Genomic DNA, 19,878 nt, shown 5'->3' on the forward strand with positions numbered 1-19,878 from the left:
ATGAAATCATCCCTCAGAGATGTTAAGTACCCATGTGCTCAAGGTCACACAGCTCGTAATAGGCACAGTAGTTACTCAATCCCTGATAGTGTTGTCCCAAAGTCTGTGCTCTTAATAAATTCAAATATTAGCTCTCTCCTCCACTCCCACTGAGATATGAAATTAGTTAAGCACAGCAGAGATGTTTTGACTCAATGGAGATACTTTATACATTTACTTGTAATTTTTTAAAAATACCCCACAACATAATATTAGAGCATACCTAAAATGGATTAGGTAAAATATTCAGATAAAAATAAAACACAAACTCTGTTTGGACTAATTAAATGTTTGTGTCATCCATATGGGACATTCTGTGAAAAATATACTTAGATTCTTACTTTAGTCTTGGTAAACAAATTAACATCTGTTATCCCAACCAGGCAGTTGAGCCAGTGATGATGCTTCCAGGAAATAAGTTCTGGAAGGTTTTTAAAAACATATTTATTTTGGAGGCTTCAGAGAAGTAGAATGAGCAGCTGGCAGCACCTTGCAAGGTTTCTCCTTTTCCGTTTCCACTCCCATCAAATAATGCTCTTTCAAAGAATCATAAAGATGATATGAAAAGCAATGTTAAAATAAGGGAACGTCAAAGGAGACCAAGGGTTATAGCTCGACAAGTAGTAAAATCACGTGCATGTGATTTGGTTGTCCTAGAATTAACTCGGACAATTCCATTATTTATTTTAACCAGTACTAGACCAGGTCATTGGGAGATACATCCCAAATCCTTTATAGAAGTCATTGGACCAAGAAGATAAAGCAATTATTTCTTGAGACACTGAAGAGGCCACACTATGTCTCTCATGAAGTTCTTCTTCAGTTGAGTTAGATGTCAGTGTTATCGTGGTCAATAAGCACTAGAAACTAAATTGCATGAGGATGGGGGTATGCTTTGGGGAAGGAACACAAGGAAATGTAAGGGGTATCAGGAAACTTTTGGAGATGGTGGATAGGTAAACTATCTTTGAAAGAGGACTTCAACAACTTACATTTTGACCTAGGTCTGTACTCTCTAACTGATTAAGTTCTTCTTTCCAGTTTGTCTCTTAACTCAGGCAAGAAAAAGACACAGTGGGCAAAGCATCCCATAATGGTAACCAAATCTATCTGCTTAAGCAATAAGGACTGCTCTGATGTCAGCAAGATCTATCCCAAGACAATGATCTTTCTGTCCGCCTGCACGGGCCACCAACATGTATTCCACATTTTCCTCATATGAATTTAGAAGTATTTTCTGCACTTGGGAGACAATCTTTGAGACATTAGTCCACTGTCTTCTGGGGGTTGACCTCACTGAAATAAATTCCTTTCTTGTTTCACCTCCACTCTTCTCTCGGCCTTTGGATTTTGTTAGTTGTGAGTTGATGAATCTGGTCTCTGTGGGGACCCTTGTGGCCTGGGAGCAACTGGGCTTTTCGCCCTGGTTACAGCTTGTGTATAGACATATCCTGGTGTATACACATATAAAAATTTGCCAAATTATATCCTTTAGATATGGGCCATTTGTGGAATGTCATTTATACCTCAATAAAGATGCTAAGTTTTTGTTTGTTTGTTTGTTTGTTTTTTCAATGAAGATGATCTTGGTGATTTCTAAGCAGGTTCTGGCGGGAATGATACAGGATTTTGGCGAATTCTGGGGCTTTTCCCAGGAGGCCTGGGAGGACTCTCTCCACGTGGGCCTCAGGAGAGAAAACAACCTTTCTACCACAGATATGTGATGAGCACTAGGTGTGGTGCCAGGCTTTGAAAATAAAATAGAAATTTATTTTGTTTTTTTTTTTTAATGAGTTTATTTTTTTGACAGACAGAGATCACAAGTAGGCAGAGAGGCAGGCAGAGAGAGAGAGAGGAGGAAGCAGGCTCCCTGCTAAGCAGAGAGCCCGATGTGGGGCTCGATCTCAGGACCCTGAGATCATGATCTAAGCCGAAGGCAGAGGCTTTAACCCACTGAGCCACCCAGGTGCCCCCATCTTTATTTTATTTTTAAAGGTTTCTTTATTTATTTTAAGAGAGAGAGTGGGCAGGGGGCAGAGGGAAGGCCTCTCAAGCAGACTCCCTGCTGAGTGAGGAGCCCCACACAGGCCTTAGTCCCACGACTCTGAGATCATGCCCTGAGCTGAAACTGAGAGTCATATGCTTAACCAACTGAGCCACCTATGTGTCCCAGGATGATTTCATCTTTAAAATGGAGATGATAATATCTACCTCACAGGATAATAGTGAAAATTCAGTGTGGCAATATACATATAACATTTGTAACAATGCCCGGACAATAGTAAGTTCTAGTTATGATTATTCTGTAGTGAAAATAAGGCTATGTGAAATGAATGTTTTCCTTGATGTCATGATTCCCAAAGCAAGCCAAGTGGGTCATAGATTTGAATTTGAAATTTGGCCTTGAAAATATGGATGTTCAAATATGTTTTTATAGTTTACATTATTCTTGAATATTTTTTATCATGTTACAATTATTTATTTATTTATTTTTTTGCCAGAGAGAGAGAGAGAGCAGAGGGAAGGGCAGAGGGAGAAGGGGAGGGAGAGAACTTCAAGCAGACTTCCCTCTGAGCCCAGAGCCCTAAGGCTCAGTCCCATGACCCTGAGATTGTGACCTAAACTGAAATTAGGAGTCATATGCTTAACTGGCTGAACCACCCAGGTCCCCCCTACCCCACCTTTTTTTGTTTTGTTTTATTTTTGTCATTTTAACACAAAATAATAGCTCTAAAAACATTAGGCAGCAAAGGTTGAAAATAGCTCAAGATTATTTAAGGGAAACTCTGTCCAGGACTGTTGAGTGAGAAAAACACACATTCATTGTTTCACCTCATTCTTCAGAACACTTGTTACTCAAGTAAACTCAGCTTTGTGGTCAGAAGCTTTTGTTGCAGGTGGATCTGGCTATTTTTCCTTTATCTCTTTTCCTAGTGCACACATGTAAAGGCATTCTGTAATCATCTGTTAACTGAAATGGAAAACTACTTCCCCTACCATGTTTCTATGCTCCTTGATTCCTAGTACCCTTGAACCCAATTTGGCCATGAGTGAGGAGGTGAGGGGCAATGATAAAGGATGTGGGGGACAGTCGTGAGCATGAACATGAGCTTTGTACTTCCTGTGATGATCATGCTCTGGAAATGGTCCCCTAGATCCTGAGGAGAAGTGCCTATAACGTGAGTACCGCAAGTACTCACTAACATTTGTGTTCTCTCCTTTTCTCTTTGGTCTCAGCTATATATATATCTCCTTAGCTCTCTTTGGGCTAGCAGCAGTCATGTGATGAGTTCTGGCCAATGTCATGTGAGTGGAGGCATGAGTGCCACTTCTAGTCCTCAGCCACAAAGTAACTGGGTTTCCTGATACTCACCTTATTTTTCCCATCTACAGACTGAATGAGCAGATTTCCAGGACCCTGATGGGAGACACACATGGAAAGAACCTAGATCCCTTCAGTAACTAAGTAGATATCTGATCTCTTTTAAATAATGTCGTGGCCATGTTGTGGCTATAAAGGACAAGTCCACTGCTAGATAGAATTATGAAGGCAAATATTTTTTTTCTCTGATTCTCTATTCCTCTTTCAATACCCTCATCCCTTTGATGATAATAATTAACATTTATGGAGTGCTTAACATATATCAGACATTATACTAATTTCTATACTAATTATAGGTACTGTCTCATTGAATCTCCCTATCAACCCTGTGCAGTGCAATCTGTTATTAATCTCATTTCACAGTTGAGGAAATATAGCACAGAGAGGTGAAAGCTACAGATCCCTAGGAGACAATGGAATTAACTTTAAATGCTGGGGGAACTGGGTGGCTCAGTAGGTTAAGTCTCTGTCTTCGGCTCAGGTCATGATCCCGGGGTTCTGGGATCGAGCCCCATTTCTGGCAACCTGCTCAGTCGGAAGCCTGCTTTCCCCTCTCCTCTTACTGCCCCACTGCTTGTGCTCTCTCTCTGTGGCAAATAAATAAACAAAATCTTTAAAAAGAAAAAAAGATTTAACTCTGAACATTCACACCTAATCACTAAACTGTAAAATTTCCAACTACATTCTAGCTGTCCTGTCCAGTTTCCTCAGCTACACAGAACCCTTTACAGAAGTTTTCCCAGAAGATTTACCAAACACATACATTTTCTCCCTTTTTTGCCTTTCAAAACACCTAATTCTAAGTTCCATCTCTTCAGATATGCATTATGCCAAGGAAGAAATATATTGCTTAAAATGTTATTATTAAGTACTCACTATATTAAAGAATCAGTATTAACTGTAATGAGCATAGGAAAATGTAAAGGATTTGGTCCTTGATGTCAAAGGGATTTTGTTTCTTTATCAGCCGGCCACCCTTTATCAGCTGTACTGGAATCCAGAGTGTTAGAAATTGTGGGATTAGAAAGGTGGGGTTTGGAGTGTTTTGGGCTCATTTTTCTGATATGTAATGTAAGTCATACCAAAGATAGTAGAGACATGTGTCTACCTGGACTGCAAAGGTGGAGGGTTAGTAGCAAAGTGTCAGGGACATTCATGATGAAGTAAATGAGAATTAGAAAGCAGGAGGTGAGGGAACAAGAACATGGGGGCAGAGATAGGTGGGCCTGTCATAACCGCAGAAATGAATCCCTAAACGTCTGTGCATTTTTATCATCCCTTATATGATGGATCTGGGATCACTTCCAGGGGCTCCAACAGGTTGAAGCATGAGAAGATGTCACGTAATCATATAACTTGCGCACAGAGAACATCAATATATGGTGTGGGGGAGTTCAGATAATGCAGTGTGAGGGGTAACTGTTTGTGACTGGAAAACCCCTGGAAAGATTGTATGAAGGAGGTCACTGCAATGTTGGGTTTTCCTGAATGCACAGGCTTTGGAATGCAGATATTGGAGACAGGGCAAAGGAAGCACCTTAGGGGCAGTGGGAACCTGCATAAGCAAAGGCACGGGTATCCAAGTTCAAGATGTGCTAGAGAAACATCAAGCTGTTAAATTTTCAGAACAGCCTAAGTTGCACAAGGGGTAGGGAGCATGGAGAGATAAAGGCGAGAGAGAAGCCACACAGAGGAAGAGCCCCTAGATACCTGAGACCTTGAGACTAGGTAATATGGAGTGATAGTGGAGACTATCCAAGCAGAACTCCCACCTGAGAGAATTTAGGAAAAGTAGGAAAAGGGCCAAGGACAGAAGAAAGCTTTGGAAGAAACTTCAACATACCAGAAAAAAGACCTAGAAAGGCTCTGAAGCAGCAGAACGAAGAAGACAGCAAAGGAGATTTTTAAGAAGTAGTGAGGTGGGAAGAAGATGAATTGCAAAGTTCTGACTGGCACGCCCTCACTAAGCTGTCAGTCATCGCCTATCAGGGGACTGGAGCTGTGCCACCCCTGTGGGCTGGAGATAGAAGATTATAAACCAGACTTCTTACATGAAGCTTCTTTTAAAGCAAGAGGGATTAACAAATAAGTGAGGAGGAGGATGTGGAGGTTATAATTCTCCAGAGAAGCACTTAGATGCTGTGAGGAGTAACATGAGAGAGAGTGAGCAGTTGAGTTTTGAACCTAGGGACACTTGAGCAGGTTTCCAATAGGTAAAATAAAGGAATGATGAGAAAAAGCTTAACATGCAAGAGGAGGCTAGGAGAAAAACAATTAATGGAAGGAGAAGGGGGGGGTGGTAGGAGGAGAGAATGGTGTGTTAATCTAGAAATTCCTTTGATGGAGCATAAAAATGAGGGAAACCAAAATCAGATGGCTGGACTTAATAAATCTGGACATCAGGTTCTCTTCAAAGAAGTAGGGGGTGGGGATGGGGACCCAAGAGAGTGGAAAGTTTTGGCATGAGATCTATGAAGGATGTCTACAAAGACTGTACTAGATTTTAATCCATCAATCATAAAGTGCTTATAAGAGCATCTAGTCTATGCCCAGTGGTATATTAGATATTACATTTTCACTTTCCAAAGTGCTGTGGTTACTACCAACTTGACAAGATCAGCAGAAGTTAAAAAAATGTGTTCTCTATTCCATCATAGAAGTCACTTATAAAAATAAGAAGTAATTTTGGATTTAGGTCCTTAAGGCACTCCAATTGCTTTCTCTTTCCAGTTTGAGACCGAAGCACTGACAGCTCCATTTGAACATTTTTAAGTCAACATTATTTATAGCACTATTTCACTGTAACCTATATTTTGTTTGCCTGGCTATGTGTCCGTCCTAGCTTTTTATCACAGCTTTCTAAGAATCATGTGTGGCTTTGCACTTAATAAATTACCATCTCATAAAAAAGATAAAGTTACGGGTGTGGAGGGTTACAGAAAGTACCATTTTAACTTGAAGTTCAAAGAATTTGTGGATCAACAATTAACTCAAAATGTGGCAATGAAAGAAAACTGAGAAATGGGCCAGTAATTGACAAGAAAAAAAGCATCAAGACAGAGGAAAGGCATGTAGAGAAAAGCACTTTGACACCTTAAAGGAAGGAATTCAAGGGCAGCAGACACTTGTCCGTACTCCTCTGGCTCCATTCAGCCTTCCCTCTGCCAATGCAAGCTGATGTTTTTTTGAGAAAGCCTGAGGTTTCCTGTGAATTCCAGGGCATTGTTGACTTAAGCACAGGACCGGCCATAAGTGCCATATTAATGCTATAGGAGATCCTTCAACCAATAATGGGAGGACCTTGGCACTTAAATATTCTAGATTCCTCATCCCCCAGATGGGACAAATCAGGGGCACAGTCTACCCACCTCTTGGAGGGCCCCAGCAGGAGCCTTAGTTGTCCATAGCACTAACCTGTTCCTCAACACGTATTCCTTTCTTTCCCTTTCTTATTTCCTTCTTCCTTACTCAGTTTCCACATTTGCTTCCCCTAAATAATGCCTTGCACTCAAATCCTTGCTTCTGGTAGAATTGAGCCTACACCAAGAAACCAAATTCCTCTGCAGAAGAAGGAAAAAAATAGAATCCCTCAACATAGCCTTTATCATCCCTATAAACCTGGACCCCATCCAGTAAAGCCACCAACTATCTACCCAATTCCCCAAAATAGAAACCTAAAAATTATCTTTGACAATTCCTCCTCCTCACATCTTGTATTCAAATCATCAAGTTCTGTAAGTTCACCTCATAAATCTCTCTCAAATCAACTTTTCTCCTTCTTGGTGTACATAGACCAAGGCCTGGATACCTCATTTCCCACTTTCACTTTTATACCAGCTTCCTAACTGGTCAACATCCTCCAATCTGTGGTCTTCCTCCAATCCGTTCTCCACTCACATCGAACTTCTCAAAGCCAAGTCTGATTTTCCACATCTTGCATACTGCTTATAACTCTTTCAATAGCTACAATAGCTACAATGTTTGTAACCACCAAGTTCATAAGTGAAATCCCAATGCCTGTGGTGCTAATATTTGGAGGTGGGGCCTTTGAGAGGTGATTAGGTCATGAGGATAGAATCCTCATGAATGGGATTAATGCCGTTATAAAATAGACATTGGAGAGCTCCTTCACCCATTCTACCATGTGAGTACACAGTGAGAAGACAGCTGTCTGTTTTTACTAGTAAGTGGGTTCTCACTAGACACCATGTATGCCAGTCCCTTGATCTTGGACTTCCTAATTTCTAGAACTATGAGAAATAAATTTCTGTTGTTTTTAAGCCTCCCGGTTTATGGTATTGTATTATAGCAGCCCATGCTGACTAGGGCAATGGCTTTTCATCTCTCTTGCTTTATAGATTTACATGAAAGATTTTACATGATCTGGGGTCTCCCCCAACTCTCACATCTCCAGTCTCACCTAAACCACATTCCTCTAGCTTTCAGCTTTCCACGCATTGAGGCGTCCCTCTTTTCAAAAGTGTTTTTTTTTTTAAAGATTTTATTTATTTACTTGAGAGAGAGACAGTGAGAGAGCATGAACGAGGAGAAGGTCAGAGAGAGAAGCAGACTCCCCATGGAGCTGGGAGCCCGATGCAGGACTCCATCCCGGGACTCCAGGATCATGACCTGAGCCGAAGGCAGTCGTCCAACCAACTGAGCCACCCAGGCGTCCCTTTTCAAAAGTTTTTATTTGAATTCCAGTTAGTGAACATACAGTGTTATATTAGTTTCAGGTGTACAATATAGTGATTCAATAGTTCTGTACATTACTCAGTGCTCATCCGGACAGGCGCATCCTTAATCCCCATCACCTATTTACCCGCTCCCACCATCCAACCTGTCTTTCCTTTTTTTTTTTTTTTTTTTTTAAGATTTTATTTATTTATCAGAGAGAGAGGGGGAGAGAGCGAGCACAGGCAGACAGAATGGCAGGCAGAGGCAGAGGGAGAAGCAGGCTCCCCGCCGAGCAAGGAGCGCGAAGTGGGACTCGATCCCAGGACGCTGGGATCACGACCCGAGCCGAAGGCAGCCGCTTAACCAACTGAGCCACCCAGGCGTCCCATCCAACCTGTCTTTCATTCAATCCTCCAAATATCTTTCTTCCTGGCACTATGGAATGTTTGTCATTATGGTTTTTTCTTCCTAGAGGAATCCATTTTGGCAATCTTCTCCTCACCCAGCCCCTTGCCTAGTTAATGCCGAATCTTCTTCAGATCTCAAATCCATAGTTACTTACTCTAAAACATTCCCAACCATGCCTTATTATGTTCAAAATCTCTTTTATAAGCTGTTCTAGAACTATGTAACTCAATGTACCCTTTTCCCAATTTTAGTTTTTATATTTATACCACTGGTTGTTTGATGAGAGTTAATCTTGTCTACACAATATCTTCTATAATGCCAAGGATTGGGTCCTTTTCAGATCACTTTTCTATTTCTAGTTCTTAGCACAATAATGTGTACCTAATAACTACTCAATTTGCAGAATGAATGAAAGAGGAGGTGAGTCAAGAGTGCATGTGTCATAACTTTGCATGTCTCATTGTAGAAGTAGATAAGCTTTTTTGAGGGGAATAAGGAGCACAGCTTTTGAAGGAGCAGAAAAGGATACATAAGAAGGAATCTAGAGTTAAATTTCTATGTAGGAAAGAATTGTCTTTTGTCTTAATAACAGGAAAATTACAGAACAGAAACATCTAGTGAGTCAAATCTGCTTATGTCTCTGACTTTCCCTAGCAAAGTGATAGCAAGATAAAAATAAAGCAGATTATTTACTGCTGAGCATGGTGAATATAGCAAATTAGAAGCCTGAGGGTGTATGGGATGTTAAGAGATGATCATTCTTGTATGGATCACTAAAGCATCCTCAAGCCATCTTACTTTCTCTATCCACCCTCCAAAGAAGGCTCCTCAGCATAAAGTTGCCTTAAATGTATGTTTTTAGAATTGTTCTATATTAATAGGAGAATGTTTTGTTGAACTTGGAGGATTTTTTCTGGGAAGAACTAGAGAAATTAAAAGCATTTCCAGAGGCTTCAGAATATTGAATGACCTAGTAGAGATTCTTCATTTCTATAGGGTGGATGAAAGACCAGGGAGAACCTATTGTGGAGAAGAGAGACCCTGGTTGGGGTGGGGGGTCCAGAGAGATGAAACCATGGAGGGAACCAGCAAAAAAGTATGAATGAGGTATACTACCTAATGCCCACCTCAATGGACCCTGGAGGGACTGATCAGTGACCTGATGAGAAAAACTGTTTTTCACCAAGTTTCAGCCTCTGTGGGTTTTGTTTTTGTTTTTGTTTTTGTTTTTGAGAACATATAATAGTGCCTTTGTTTTGAATGCCATTATTCCATGCCTCTCTGTCCTTGAAATCTGGGGACAAACCCAAGGAGCTCCATGAATCTTCACAATTTTGTCGAATAAAGAGTAAAACCAATATGGCCCTTGTACAGCATGGGAAGGGAGTTTGAAAACAAAGGTTAAGGGTCTTGGTGAAATGAATGGGGATCTGAAATGGACATAGCTTCTTGGGAGAAGGGGACTTATAGTAGATAAAGACGTTCCTTCTGTAAGACTTGGAGAGCACTAATTTGGAGACCTCAGGAAAACCACAGGAGGCTGAAACCTATTTGGTAAGTCTAGAATGCCAGGTGAAGACAGAAGTCAAGAAAATAGGAACAAAGGGACTAATATTAAAATGATGAAGACAAAAGCAGATGATAACAAGAGATCTAATGAAGGAAAAAAAATATATTAACTGGGTCCTGAAGACCAATGTATTTCTAGATCCAGGGTCCATGCTGATGAAGATTTGGAAAAGGATATAATCACAAATAGGTGAAACCAATTTAATTTAACATATGATTTAATAACATATTAATATGTTATTAACACATATGAGTATATGAAGACTAACGTACAACTGAGAAAGTTTATTTGCTTTATTTGGCATAATTCACTTAAGCAAAATGATTATTGCCTCTCATGAACATACATTTATTTCCAAGTTGCCTACAAAGGAGCCTTTGTATTGTGTATTGTATATTGTGTGTATTGTGTATTATGTATATCATGTATACGAATTGCTCCATAACTTTTCAGATACCAAAATCATGCTGCCTAGTCTCCTTATTTTCCAAATTTAAAAAAGGAAAGCACGGAGAATATTTAAGAACCTTTCTCTTCTGGAGTGGAGAATGCACGACCATAACAAATCTGGAGCTAAACCATAAGAAAAAAAAAAAGATCTTCCACGTCTCCCGAACACCACTGGTGGGTTATGAGAAAGACAGAAAACAGCTCGTTGTCACGTGGTAGAACTCCATCTGCTGTCCTTTAGCGAACGTCCAGATGGATTCCATTTCTGGTCTCCGGAAAGGCGAGGCCGATCAATATAAAAAAGCTGCCTTTGATTATCCATCACAAATCACCCAAGGAGAGTCACAATTTTTTGGTTTCTACCATCATTCTTGTCAAGAGGCTCTTGGTGTTATTTTTACCCATGAGATCTGCTTCTGAATTTATGAACGATAGCAATGCCAACCGTCTGTTTCCCCTGGGGTTTCTTTCTTACAGTGACCAGGAAGTCTGGCTTGAAAATGTCTCTCCTCTTCCTGGTCACTGTCTTTCACTCAGTTTTCTGAGGGACTATGTATGCTTTCAGGAAGAATGGGGCTTTAAAAGGCTTATCATATTACTACAGCTTAAAGAGTACTCCACATTCGGAAGTCAAATAAATGGCTTGAATTGGAATACCACTCTGATGAGAAATGAGACCTATTGAAGCAGATTCATGTTTGAGAATTTCCCCCATATACTCATTGTACTTGTGTTGTCACCTTCTCACACAGGTTAAGTTGGTTGACCATCTCCATAACGTTGCTGGCATCAAAAAGAAAGGACTTCGTGTAGGATCCCAAAACACATGCACACACACACACACACACACACACACACACATGCACACACACACACACACTCCTTGGAATAGGTCCATGCTATTTGCATACTATATTTTGATTGAACATATATATTTTTTAAGTTGATAAGATTTTTGACCTAAGAATGAATTCAGGAGTCTAAGGAAAACACCAGTGTCCTCTTAAGTCTAAATAATCACTGGGTTAAGCTAAAACTTTCTGCTAGAAGTTACTTTTGTTTTAAATTTTTAAAAATCCACATTTCCTATTTTTGAATTCATGAGGGGGAGAGTGAGAGTTGTCCTGAAAATCTCTTTCCCCACTTCTTCAGTAGTAAAGTTTCCATTTCAGTCGGGCATGTGGCCACTTGGAATAAAGATCCTTTTACCAACCTCCCTTGCAACTAGATCTGGTCATATGGCCAAGTTCTTGGCAATGGCATATAAGCAGAGGTAGGATGTACAACTTCTGGGAAGTACACTGCATCTCTTCTATAAACCTTCTGCCTTTCTTTAGGCAGCAGCGAGACACTGGAGGGGCTGGAGTGCCAGTTGCCAGGGTAGACAGTAAGATAACCTTGGGAATAGAAGCCATGGCCAGCAGGGCAGAAAGATAACAACAGCTCAAGTCTTGGGCATCACTTTAACCCTGCGTTGGCTGACTTCTTGAATCAGACATCTTGAATGTGAGGGCAACATAAATTGCTATTCTTTTTTTTTTTTTTTAAAGATTTTTTTTTAAAGATTTTATTTATTTGACAGAGAGAAATCACAAGTAGATGGAGAGGCAGGCAGAGAGAGAGAGAGAGGGAAGCAGGCTCCCTGCTGAGCAGAGAGCCCGATGCGGGACTCGATCCCAGGACCCTGAGATCATGACCTGAGCCGAAGGCAGTGGCTTAACCCACTGAGCCACCCAGGCGCTCCATAAATTGCTATTCTTATATCATTATTTTGGACTCTATTATAGCCTAGTATCTATATACATATTTTAGAATGTAATCTAAATCAGAGCTTCTAGTAGATGTCATTTCCAGGATCTAAGTATTGATATGTATATCGCAAAGGACATTTTTAAGAAAAAGCACTATGTCATCGAGATTTTCTTTCATGAAGATAAGACCAAAAGACAATGAAATTTTGTGCAGTTATTTTATCCTGTATGATTCATTTTCTTTTTCAAGTTCTTCTTTGGTATTCCACCTAGTGAAATCGAACTTACATAACTCAGCACCAACAAATCTTACTTCCAGCTCTCAGCACCTGTGATTTCTTGCAGAGTGCTTGATCTGGCAACAGAAACTGCTTTTCATGAGGAAGGATAAGCTGAGTGTGTTGGGGGAGTTAACACACAGACCCCCAACTCAGGAGAGCCCTGAACCAATACCAAAAGGAGACCACTTAGAAATACCCCAGTTGCTGTGCCCTACCAGGTGGATTAACTCAAAGGCATTTGTTCTACACTGGTTCCTAGAGTTCCCCACCAAGATTTAGATCCAGTTATCCAGAGTGGTAAACTAGCTTGATAGCATATGTTTTACTGGCTACCTGCTTTTCTTTGCCTCACCCCTCCACTTTTCTACTAATGTTTTTTGGATTCACATCCTAAATACACGATTGCACATACATCCTCATTTCAGGGTCTGCTTTTCGGGCATCGGAACCAAGACAGAATATTTGTATATTGTGTAAGTGGCAGTAAAAACATTTATGGGCAGGGAATGATATAAACAGGGACATGATATGATTGCCAAGTAGGCCTAGAGTATCTTTCCTCTTTCTTTATATTTCAGTCCTCATGATAGAACAGAGCACGACTTAATACACCCTTAAAAAAAAAAAAAACTGGTTAGCAAAAAATGTGCTTGGAAAATATAATCCTGAAACACTGGGAAGAGTATATTCCCACATCCTTTAAATAATTCAGATGAATTGGCTCAGGGTGAAAGCAAGCTACACTAATTTAAGAAGCGTGTAAACAGGAATCATTCAGCTTATTATCCCCCCCCAATATCTACAAAGTACCCAAATACATAGCACTGAATTAATAAATATTTGTTGAGTAAAAATATGGTAAAGAAGGAATTGGAGGAAAGTTAGCAGATCAGTTGATCAAACACACCATTAGGGATAGAAAGGCAAACCTCAGAGTTGGAGAAGATACATATTAACAATCCATAGCCAATAACGGACTCCAACCCAGACTATGCAAAAAATTATAAATCAAATATAAAAACGCAACCCCATGGGAAAAAAAATGGCAAAAAGTTTCTTCACATTGCATCTAATTGGCTAATAAACTTGTGACAATGTGCCCAACTTGATTAGTTATCAGAATAATGCAAATTATAACCATTATGTAATACCATGTCTTCGGAGTAGATTGGTTTAAAATGAAAAGAGAGACAATGGCAATATTGGGGAAGATGTGGAGCAGTTGGGATTCTAATACACTACTGCCAGAAGGATAAATTGGTTCAGCTGTGTTTATGACTAACTGAAGTGTATATACATGTTCACCCAAAGACACTAATGGAAATACACATAGCAACGTACTGATAATAACCCCAAACTTGGAACAGCCCAGATTCCTGAAGACATAAATTTTGGTATAATCAATGGATTATTCCACAGCAATGAAAATGAGTGAGTTATAATTGCATAAACTACATGTATGACTCCCATAAATATAATATTTGAATGAAAAAAGCCAAATATAAAAGAATATGAACTATGATTTCAAATACATATAGTTCAAAGCCAAGCAAAATTACTTTATGCTGTTAGAGGTCAGGATGGTAGTTATTCTTGGGGGATATGCTAATTTTATGGGACCAAAGGGGGACTTCTTCAGAGGTGCTAGTTGTCTCAGTGGTCCCATGACTATCTATTACTTTGGAGATTTGATGGAAGGACTAATATGACTCAACATGAAGTAACAGTTCATGGTTTAAGATTTATTCTGGCAAAGGATACAGTGCAGGAATAACAGAAAAAATATATACATAGGTCAAGTGCAGACATTCTTGTATATCCTTTGCAGGGAATGCTTGGGTGCATCTTCTTCAGTTGTGAAGTACAAAGGCATTAATGAGGCTCTCATGTCTAGGACAGTTGGCTTGCATCTTGGGGTCCACAGTTCTTAAATAGAGTTGGTCACATCCCTGCCAAATGACTAGCTATGGTGTAAACCCCAAACCAGCCCCTGGGTGTACATCATGAAACTTGATATTTATTTTAAACATGCTGGTAATCTGGTTCATCTTGACCCAATGAGTTACCTTTGTAACCCAATGTTACCTTTCTTGCTCTGGGGACTGATCAAACGGATCAAATGGATATGTTTAGCTTATGCTTATGCTTATGTACAGATATTGTACTTTAAGCATTAAAAAAAAAAATTAGTCAAGTGCAATCCCAAACCATAAATTAGAACTCATTTGAAAAAATACTTTTTTCCCCAAGTTCTTGTAAGATTATTGAAACCCTAGGAAGTTATCAAAATAACATTAGAAAACCACTGGGGAATACCAAATATAAGAGTGATTCTAAATCTAAGAATTATGGAAGTAGATGTCAAGAGAATGAGGAAGAGAGTCAAATTCATAAGGTTGAGTTTCAGAATATGCGTAAATAGGCATGTAGCAACAACTTTGGAAAAAAAATTGTATTTGGATGTTTTATCTATTCCTTAATGTGTTTAAAGTGCTCAAAATAACTAAACTACAAACAAATTTGTGTTTGAGGTATTCAGTATAAGCAACTTAAATGATTGTATAATCTGTTAAAAGTTACCAAAAATGGGTTTTCAAATGCTTACTTCATATATTTTTAATTTTAAAATTGAGTATTGAAATATATGCACAATAAAAAGTCACTGGATCTGAGTTATGGTTCTATTTTACTGTTTAATAATTATATGACTCTAGGCAAACCCTCTGATGTCTAAGAAAATATCAGAACACTTCTATAAGAAAACCCAGTTTTCTTATCTGTGCAATAAAAGGGAGCAAGAGCTCCATTGATACAGTCCATGGGATCCTTCTAGCAGTACAAGTTAGTAAGTTATGGTTTCAGTACCGTTGACTAATCCAACAAATGCTTTGTGTATCTACTATGACCAAGGCAGTGGACTAACTGATGTGGGGAAATGAAATGCTGGAAAACAAAGGACTGCTGTTTTCAAGGGGCTCAGTTTGGTGAGCAACACATACACATAACACAATTCCTAGCAAGAGAGTAAGGCAAGAATGAGAGGAGACTGGGGAATCGGGAAGAACTATGGATCAGGTGGCACACCTGGAAAGGCACCTTTATGAACCAACAGATTTCCAATTCAAAAGGGAAGAGTAAACTCATGTCCAGGGAACACTTAAACAAAGGATTCCATTGTGAGATGCTCAGCTTAACAGAAACCGTTCCATTCCTGCTGGCCTGAGGATTAAGAAATGCATATGGAGAAGGGGGCAGTAAGGAAAGATTGGAACTAAATCATGAAGGTCTTAAACTTCCATGAAATGAAATTTGTAGGCAATGAGGTCTAAGAAGGCTTTTAGGATGAGGAAGATATAATCAGCTCTGGTTTTCCATCCAAGATACCCTAGTGTCACAGTTTGGTTTACCCAGGAAGGAGACTCTGAGGCAGAGTTTCATGTCTGAGATGTGTATTAAGGAGACAATACCTAAGGGCAGAAGGGAAGGAGGAAGAGTGAGCAGAAAAACACGGTGTGAATAATGCAGACCCTGGCCAACAGCCCTGGCCAACCCCAAAGGGAGCTCTGGAGCTAAAGTGACCCCATAGAGGTCCCTCTATCGGGTCTTGGTATTTCCACACTGATTTGTCATTGCTTGTGGGTAAACTGGGAAGGGCTGTGACCTCTTTGCAGCTGAGCCCATCCCTGAATTGCCTTGTATTGAAAATCATCTGCCAAGCATCCTTCCAGGGGCTAGGCAACAAGATAAGATCTTCCTTGAAAGGGGAGGTAGATGGCACATCACACACCCACCCCATCAATTCTATGCTTTAGAGTCACTTAGGGGCCTTCAGAAACCCAGGCTTCCCTCTGAATTGGTAGACATGGAAGAAAGCCAGACACTTTTATTCCAAATAAACTTCTCAGATGGTTTTGGTGCATAGTAGTTTGATCATTCATTATTCTTTTAGAAATTCATTCAAAACCCTCGAGTAAGGACTCTGGGACAGGCCCATGTCCTTTGCTTAAAGGACATCTCTCCTGCCTCAAAGTATCTTCCTTGTATTTTGCAGGTAAGGAAACTAGTTTAGAAAGTTTAAGTGACATGCTCAAGGTCAAACAGCTGCTAAATATTACTGAGGCTCAAACTCTAACATTCTGCTCCAAGCTCCCTCTGTCTTACCCCTCTCCATCTCCCTCTTCTCCTTTTCTTGCTCTCCCATATCTCATACATTTAACATTTACTTGTGTATAAGTCATATTGTTTGTGAAATGAAATGAAGGCCCTCATTATCCTTAGAAACTTTTCTAATGTTGTATTAGTGGCCCTTCTTATAAAAATATAAGCTTGTCCCTGTCATGGTAATAACAGATAGCCCTACAGTTTATCTGGCATAGATGGTCCCGTGGTGCCGACTGTGATCTTGGTAATAGCTTTTCCTTTAACTCACAATACCAGATACTGAAAAGAAACCAATGCTCTCTCATCTGTTTGCTCTGAATAAATCCTGCCTAGATCTTTACAAGACCAAGTGGGTTTTTCCAGAAAACAGAGAACCTATTAAATTCCCCTCTAAGAGTCAACCTAGACTTTAGGTGGCAGCAGCAAGGATGTGTTTTATTTATTTTTTATTATTTGTTTAAGATTTTATTTATTTATTTGACAGACAGAGATCACAAGTAGGCAGAGAGGCAGGCAGAGAGAGAGCAGAAAGCCTGCTGCGGGGCTGGATCCCAGGACCCAGGGATCCTGACCTGAGCTGAAGGCAGAGGCTTTAACCCACTGAGCCACCCATGTGCCCCAAGGATGTGTTTTAAATTAAAAAAAAAAAAAAAAAAAGTTCAAATGAAGATGCGGTAGGTTTAATGGGTCACAAACCTGTTTTTGTTTTGTTTTGTTTTGTTTTTGGTGGGTCTTTTTTGGTTTTGGGGGTTTTCTTTTTGGTGCAAGCACATGGTGCCTCCTTCAAATCTCTGATCAACTCTCTGATCCTGTCTAAACCACTAGGTCTGCGCAAAGCAAAGAAAGGTGGCCAATAATCCCTCTGAGAGAGAATCCACGCTGCTCTCCACGCTGACAACTTTGCTAAATGACAAGTGAGTCACAATCTTTCATCACATAGGCATGGCCTAGGGACCATGACTAAGGTGCTGTGGATAAGCTGTGGTAGATGAGGTTGTACTTTATTTTCCACTTTTCCACTCTTCAACCTCAAAACTAAACAATGGCTTATACAGGCATTAAGGGATAGCCTCTACCTGGTGGTGTTGATGATGATGTTCCTCTTACAGAAAGAAACCCCGGTGTTGATATTCGTGGGCATGCTGGGATTTTAGCAAGATAAAAGCAATTATGCACACTTAGGTAGGAGCAATTTACACAAGCAAAGGCCCTAATTGCTTGGCTAGCAAGCCTTGTACTTTCTGAACAGTATATATATTAGCAGTGAATATTTTAATTTTTCAAAATCTGGCTTCTCATTTGGAATCTGTAAGTTTGCTCTAAATCATTCAAAGGGATTTCATACAAATTTCACTGAAAGCCATAACCTTAAAGGTATACAGGTTTCCTTTTCAGAAAGAGGGTAGCGCTCACCAAATTGAATAAAGCAATTCACTGTTGCTTAAGGCCATTGGCGCTTAAAGCTCAATCCCACAGAAATTCAGCTGTACTTTTTCACCAATAAAATTCCTTCTTTTCTCCACTGACTTACAAGGCCACCATTATTACAAATGAAATTCCCATATAGAGTTGGGTTTATTTTTGGACTCTTCTGTGGATGTCTGTTTATTTCATGACCTGATCGCAAAATGTTTTCATTTCTTTTTCCTTCAGCGCAGAAAAAAAGAAAAGTCCTCTATGAGTTTTCGACAACATAGACTCCTCTGTCCTCCCAGAATCATGCTCCATGTGTCTTCTCCAGCCCTGCTCCTGCTTTTCCTCACACATCCCTCCAGCCACTTTTTTCTGTTGTAGCCACTTTGTCCATCAACTGCTCCCATGCTGGTGTTTGCCCAAGTTCCATTTTTGACCGTTCTCACTATGGCAATAAAAGTCTTTTCAGCTGTGTCTGTGTTTTGAGCAGACACCAAAACAGGTGTGTCATTTGCCTTCCTCCCGGAGCCTCCGATTTTATTCCTCTCACTGACTACTTGACATCACTGAGTCCTGGGATGTTCTCAGCCCCTTTGATCTCAGCACATTTGAAAAAAATGAGCCACACGCCTTCTGCTCCAAAGCCATTCTTTGTTTCTCATTAGCCATCTCAGTCAATAGTCCCACCATCCAGGAAGTTAACCCAGTCAATTGCCTGGGAACCATCTCAATTACTTGTTACCCCTTATCACCTACATCCCTTTGAGTACAACATCCTTCTGCTTCTGCTTTTTTTTTTCTTTTTCTTTTTCTTTTCTTTTCTTTCTTTTTTTTTTTTTTTAAGATTTTATTTATTTATTTGACAGGGAGAGAGAGAGCACAAGTAGGAAGAGAGGCAGGCAGAGGGAGAGGGTGAAACAGGCTCTTTCCTGAGCAGAGAGCCCAACATGCGGGACTCGATCCCAGGACCCCGTGACCCGAGCCAAAGGCAGTCACTTAACCAACTGAGCCACCCAGACGCCCTGCTTCTGCTTTTTAAATATTTATTGAATCTCTTTCCTTTTTCCCACTCCTTTCCACTGCCATATTTGAGCCTTTGATTATTCCTCTCAGAAGCTACATCAACAGCTCCCCGCAGAGTCTTGCTCTATTCCAAGGCATTGCTGGGAGAATGGTATTTTAAAGATGCAAACATAATTAGGTCATCTGTTTTGTTTTATTTTGTTTTTATGGTGGTAAAATACATGCAACCTAAAATTTACCATTTTAATCATTTTTAAGTGTTGCAGTTCAGTGGTATTAAGTATGCTTATCTTCTTTCGTAACCATAACCACTATCCACATCTGGAACTTTGTTCCTACCCCCAAACTGGAACTCTGTATCCACTAAACAATAACTATCCTCCTCCCACTCCCCCGCCCGCCTGGTCCTTCCCTCAGCTCTAGTAAACACTATTTCCTGTTTCTATGAATTTATCTATTCCATGTACCTCATATAAGTAGAACCACACACTATTTGTCCTTTTGTGTTTGTCTCACTTGCATAATGTCTTCAGAGTTCATCCATGTTGTAGCACATCTCCATATTCCATTCCTTTTTAAGGATTGATACTGTAAGTATATACCATATTCTGTTTTTCCATTCATCTGTCAGTGGACGTTTAGTTTGTTTTCACCTCTTTTTTTTTTTTTATGGATAAAAGACTATGTTGTTATTTGTGGATTGATTTCAGCACAAACTTCCTT

General features: G+C 39.9%; 1 long non-coding RNA gene across 1 annotated transcript in view; it reads left to right on the forward strand.

The window, feature by feature from the left end:
* LOC309871432 overlaps positions 1-18,563 on the forward strand; it is a 19,729-nt gene extending 1,166 nt beyond the window's left edge. Inside the window, exons 2-3 of the long non-coding RNA XR_014315275.1 lie at positions 17,545-17,633; positions 18,373-18,563. This is a non-coding gene — a long non-coding RNA (uncharacterized lncRNA). The remainder of the gene's footprint in view (positions 1-17,544; positions 17,634-18,372) is intronic.
* The last annotated feature ends 1,315 nt before the right edge of the window (positions 18,564-19,878 follow it).

This window comes from Mustela nivalis (genome assembly GCF_964662115.1).
Source record: "Mustela nivalis genome assembly, chromosome: 8".
NCBI lineage: Eukaryota > Metazoa > Chordata > Mammalia > Carnivora > Mustelidae > Mustela > Mustela nivalis.